Raw genomic sequence first — 6,000 nt, forward strand, 5'->3', positions numbered from 1 at the left:
CCAGGCACCACGGAGGATACAGGAGCACCAGCTGGGGGATACAGGGGCACCAGGCACCAGCTGAGGAACAGGAGCACCAGCTGGGGAGACAGGGGACCAGCTGGGGAGATGGGGCACCAAGCACCAACTGGAAGACGGGCACCAGCTGGGGAGATGGGGACCGGGCACCAGCTGGGGACATGGGCACCAAGCACCAGCTGGGGAAACATGGGCACCAGCTGGGGATACAGGGCACCAGGCACCAGTGGGGATACAGGAGCACCAGCTGGGGATACAGGGCCCAGGCACCAGCTGGAGGACACAGGAGCACCAGCTGGGGAGATGGGGCAACAAGCACCAGCTGGGGATAACATGGGTACCAGGCACCAGCTGGGGATACAGGACACCAGCTGGGGATACAGGGTACCAGGCACCAGCTGAGGATACAGGAGCACCAGCTGGGGAGATGGGGCACCAAGCACCAGCTGGGGGATACAGGGTACCAGCACCAGCTGGGGGACACAGGAGCACCAGCTGGGGATACAGGGGTACCAGGCACCAGCTGAGGATACAGGAGCACCAGCTGGGGAGATGGGCACCACACCAGCTGGGGATACAGGGCACCAGGCACAGCTGGGGAGATGGGGCAAGCACCAGCTGGGGATACAGGGGCACCAGGCACCAGCTGGGGAGATGGGGAGACAGGGGTACCAGGCACCAGCTGGGAGATGGGGCACCAGGCACCAGCTGGGGATACAGGGTACCAGGCACCAGCTGGGGAGATGGGGCACCAAGCACCAGCTGGGGATACAGGGTACCAGGCACCAGCTGGGGAGATGGGGAGACAGGGAGGCACCAGCTGGGGAGACAGGGTACCAGGCACCATCTGGGGGAGACAGGGGTACCAGGCACCAGCTGGGGGAGACAGGGGCACCAGCTGGGGGAGACAGGGGTACCAGGCACCAGCTGGGGGGAGACAGGGGTACCAGGCACCAGCTGGGAGACAGGGGTACCAGGCACCAGCTGGGGGAGACAGGGGTACCAGGCACCAGCTGGGGGAGACAGGAGGCCAGGCACCAGCTGGGGGAGGGAGAGGCAAGCTGGGGAGGAGAGGCCAGCTGGGAGGGGGAGCCAGCTGGGGAGACAAGGGTACCAGGCACCAGCTGGTGGGAGACAGGGGTACCAGGCAACTGGGGGAGACAGGGCTACAGGCACCAGCTGGGGGAGGGAGAGGCAAGCTGGGGGAGGAAGAATACCAGCTGGGGGAGACAGAACAGGCACCAGCTGGGGAGGGGAGAGGTACCAGCTGGGGAGGAAGGATACCAGCTGGGGGAGACAGGGTAACAGGCACCAGCTGGGGGAGGAGAGGTACCAGCGGGGAGGAAGGAACAAGCTGGGGAGACAGGGTAACAGGCACCAGCTGGGGGAGGGGAGAGTACCAGCTGGGGAGGAAGGAACACCAGCTGGGGAGACAGGGGTAACAGGCACCAGCTGGGGGAAGGAGCCAGCTGGGGAGACAGGGGTAACAGGCACCAGCTGGGGAGGGGGAGAGGTACCAGCTGGGGAGGAAGGAATACCAGCTGGGGAGACAGGGTAACAGGCACCAGCTGGGGAGGGAGAGGTACCAGCCGGGGAGGAAGGAATACCAGCTGGGGAGACAGGGGTAACAGGCACCAGCTGGGGAGACAGGGTACCAGGCACCAGCTGGGGAGGAAGGAATACCAGCTGGGGGAGACAGGGGCAACAGGCACCAGCTGGGGGAGGGAGAGTACCAGCTGGGGGAGGAAGGAATACCAGCTGGGGGAGACAGGGGGAACAGGCACCAGCTGGGGAGACAGGGGCACCAGGCACCAGCTGGGGGAGAGAGAGGTACCAGCTGGGGGAGGAAGGAATACCACAGCTGGGGGAGACAGGGGAACAGGCACAGCTGGGGGAGGGGAGAGGCCCAGCCGGGGAGGAAGGAGGCACCAGCTGGGGGAGACAGGGGTAACAGGCACCAGCTGGGGAGGGAGAGGCACCAGCTGGGGGAGGAAGGAGTACCAGCTGGGGAAGGAGGAGTACCAGCTGGGGAGACAGGGACCAGGCACCAGCTGGGGGACAGGGTACCAGGCACCAGCTGGGGGAGGAGGAGTACCAGCTGGGGGAGACAGGCAACAGGCACCAGCTGGGGGAGGGAGAGGCACCAGCTGGGGGAGGAAGGAGTACCAGCTGGGGAAGGAGGAGTACCAGCTGGGGCAGACAGGGCCAGGCACCAAAGGGGAGGGAGGAGTACCAGCTGGGGGAGACAGGGTACCAGGCACCACTGAGGGGAGGAGGAGTACCAGCTGGGGGAGACAGTACCAGGCACCAGCTGGGGAGACAGGGGTACCAGGCACCAGCTGGGGGGAGACAGGGGCACCAGGCACCAGCTGGGGGAGACAGGGGTACCAGGCACCAGCTGGGGAGACAGGGGCACAGGCACCAGCTGGGGAGACAGGGGTACCAGGCACCCAGCTGGGGGACAGGTACCAGGCACCAGCTGGGGGGAGAAAGGGGCACCAGGCACCAAGGGGAGACAGGGGCACCAGCTGGGGAGACAGGGTACCAGGCACCAGCTGGGGGAGACAGGGGTACCAGGCACCAGCTGGGGAGACAGGGCCTCAGGCACCAGCTGGGAGACAGGGGACCAGGCACCAGCTGGGGAGACAGGGGTACCAAGAAGCTGGGGAGACAGGGGTACCAGGCACCAGCTGGGGGGAGAGGGGTACCAGGCACCAGCTGGGGGACAGGGCACCAGGCACGAGCTGGGGAGACAGGGGTACCAGGCACCAGCTGGGGGAGACGGGTACCAGGCACCAGCTGGGGGAGACAGGGCACAGGCACCAGCTGGGGAGACAGGGGCACAGGCACCAGCTGGGGGAGACAGGGTACCAGGCACCAGCTGGGGGAGACAGGGGGCACAGGCACCAGCTGGGGAGACCGGGCACAGGCACCAGCTGGGGAGACAGGGCACAGGCACCAGCTGGGGGAGAAACCAGGCACCAGCTGGGGGAGACAGGGACGCAGCTGGGGGACACAGGGCACAGGCACCAGCTGGGGAGACAGTACCAGGCACCAGCTGGGAGACAGGGGTACCAGGCACCAGCTGGGGGAGACAGGGTACCAGGCACCAGCTGGGGAGACAGGGTACCAGGCACCAGCTGGGGGAGACAGGGGTACCAGGCACCAGCTGGGGAGACTGGTACCAGGCACCAGCTGGGGGAGACAGGGGTACCAGGCACCAGCTGGGGAGACAGGGTACCAGGCACCAGCTGGGGAGCAGGGGCACCAGGCACCAGCTGGGGAGACAGGGCACAGGCACCAGCTGGGGGGACAGGGGCACAGGCACCAGCTGGGGAGACAGGGGCACCAGCTGGGGGGAGACAGGGGCACAGGCACCAGCTGGGGGAGACAGGGACCAGGCACCAGCTGGGGAGACAGGGCAACAGGCACCAGCTGGGGAGAGGGACCAGGCACCAGCTGGGGGAGACAGGGTACCAGGCACCAGCTGGGGGAGACAGGGGACAGGCACCAGCTGGGGAGACAGGGCACAGGCACCAGGGGATACAGGGGCACAGGCACCACTGGGGGAGACAGGGTCCAGGCACCAGCTGGGGGAGACAGGGTACCAGGGGGAGGAAAGCCAGCTGGGGAGGAGTACCAGCTGGGAGGGGGGGTACCAGCTGGGGGAGGGAGGGGTACCAGCTGGGGAGGGAGAGGCACCAGCTGGGGAGGAAGGGTACAGAGAAGAGCCAGCTGGGGAGGGGAGGAGTACCAGCTGGGGAGGAAGGGGTACCAGCTGGGGAGGGAGGGCACCAGCTGGGGAGGAAGGGTACCAGTTGGGTACACACTGACCCCAACACCTTATCGGGTACCTCGTCGAACCCAGGTTCAGCCATGCAAGGATGAGTGGTATCCACTTTACCATGACGGCCTTCACCCTACCATACTCCTCTCACACACACTTACTCACCCCCTCCACACACACACACACACACACCAGTTATCACATACAACCACTACCACACAACTCAAACACCACACCACACTCCCCTCACTCACAACACACAACACCAGTTATCAAACACAACCACTCACCACACCACTCCACCTACACATCACTCCCCCCAACACAATAATACTAATACGACTCACACACACCACCTCATAAGAACATAAGAATGGAGGAAACTGCAGCCGGCCTATTGACCCATACGGCCTGTGACCCCATACTGGGCAGTCCCGTTTATACCCAACTATTGCTCATATAAGCATCCAACCTATGTTTGAAGCTATCCAGCGTATTCAGGTTAATGATGATATTTAGTAACTTGTTCATTCATCACTACTCTTTCAAGCAATGTTTACTATTTCATAAGAAATCTAAATTTGTCTAATTTAAAACCATTGTTGCAAGTTCGCCCTAGTTTGGATAGTTTGAGTACCTTTGTAATGTCATTTTGTTTAATCCTGACTTCCATTTATACACCTCTATCATGTCGCCCCTCCTCTACGTCTCGAGGAGTGCAAATTAGAGCTTTAACCTGTCTCTCTGTACTCAAGGTTCCTAATGCCGGGATTAGTCTTGTAATTCTTCTCTGGATTCTTTCAAGGATTCTATATCCATTTTGTAATACGGTGACCAGAACTGAACTGCATGTTAATCCAGGTGAGGTCTCTCACAAGCTCTAGATATAATTTTAAGATGACCTCGCTAGTCTTGTAACTAACACTCCTTTGTATGAACCAAGTACTGTGCTTATTACGAGCAAAAACACATTGTTTAGCGGCTTAAGATTCCTACTTATCATTACTCCTAAATCTCTCACAGTCAGATTCTAATGGCATCGTTGTGCATCTGGTAACTGGTTCTTTCCCTGTTTACATCCTCTATACTAGTGCTTTACATTTGTCCACATTGAATTTCGTCTGCCTTTTTCCGACCATTCAAAAAAATTTTTCGGTCTTCCTGTAGTTTGCTGAGTCCTCGTCGGAATTTAATTACACGTCCTATTTTAGTGTCATCAACAGAATTACATTGCTGTCTATGCCGATATTTATGTCGTTTATGTATATAATAAATAATAATGGTCCAAGTGATACTGTGCCTTGGGAACTCCACTAGTAGCGTTGTAATGCGATTTAGTGCGTTTATGCTCACTCGCTGTTTCCTGTCCCGTAACCACGCTCTAATCATTTAAGGATATTACACCTTTGAAGCCATGCGCTTCTACCTTTCCCTAATTAGTCTTTCGTGGGGGATCTGTCCAGAGGAAAAGCACGCTAAAGTTGAGATATACCACATCATAATTGTTGCCCTCGTCTGATTCGAAGAGCCCCAATTAAGAAAAGATGTTAATAGATTAGTTAGACATAGACGCCCTCTTGTGAAGCCATGTTGGGGAATCACATTGATCAACTTGTGCTTCTCCAGAGTGGTTTCGAATGGGGAGTTTGAAATGATTGATTCTAGTAATTTGCCTACTATTGATGTTAAGACTGATTGGTATTAGTTAGAGGATAGTGATCTATCCCCCTTCTTGAAAATCGATTATTACATTCGCTATCCTCCCAGGATTCTGGTAATACACCTATTTTTAATGACATATTAAACAACTTTGCTAAGGGCATACTAAGCTCTTCCTTACATTCCTTTAACCTCTGGCAAATATCTTATCGGGACCAGGTGACTTATTGAAGCTTCAGTTTGTCCTATTTGCTTATGCTCGTTACTAGTCACTACTGTCTCGCTTAATTTGTTTTTCTTCACTATCTGAATAGAGTCGGTGCCTCGGTATCATGTTTAAATTTTCTGTGGTGAAAACTGTTTAGAAAAATATTTATTCAGATTATTGCTCATTTCTCCGTCGTTGTATCAGTTAGCTGGCGGTGTCTGAGATATTAGTCCAATCTTATCTCGATGTTTTAGTTTGATACATTTGATAGAATCCTTTGGGGTTTATCTTCCCTCCTTGCTATCTTCAGTTCATTATTTCTCTGCTT

The sequence above is a fragment of the Homarus americanus genome, unplaced genomic scaffold (assembly GCF_018991925.1).
Source record: "Homarus americanus isolate GMGI-L3 unplaced genomic scaffold, GMGI_Hamer_2.0 scaffold11022, whole genome shotgun sequence".
Lineage (NCBI taxonomy): Eukaryota > Metazoa > Arthropoda > Malacostraca > Decapoda > Nephropidae > Homarus > Homarus americanus.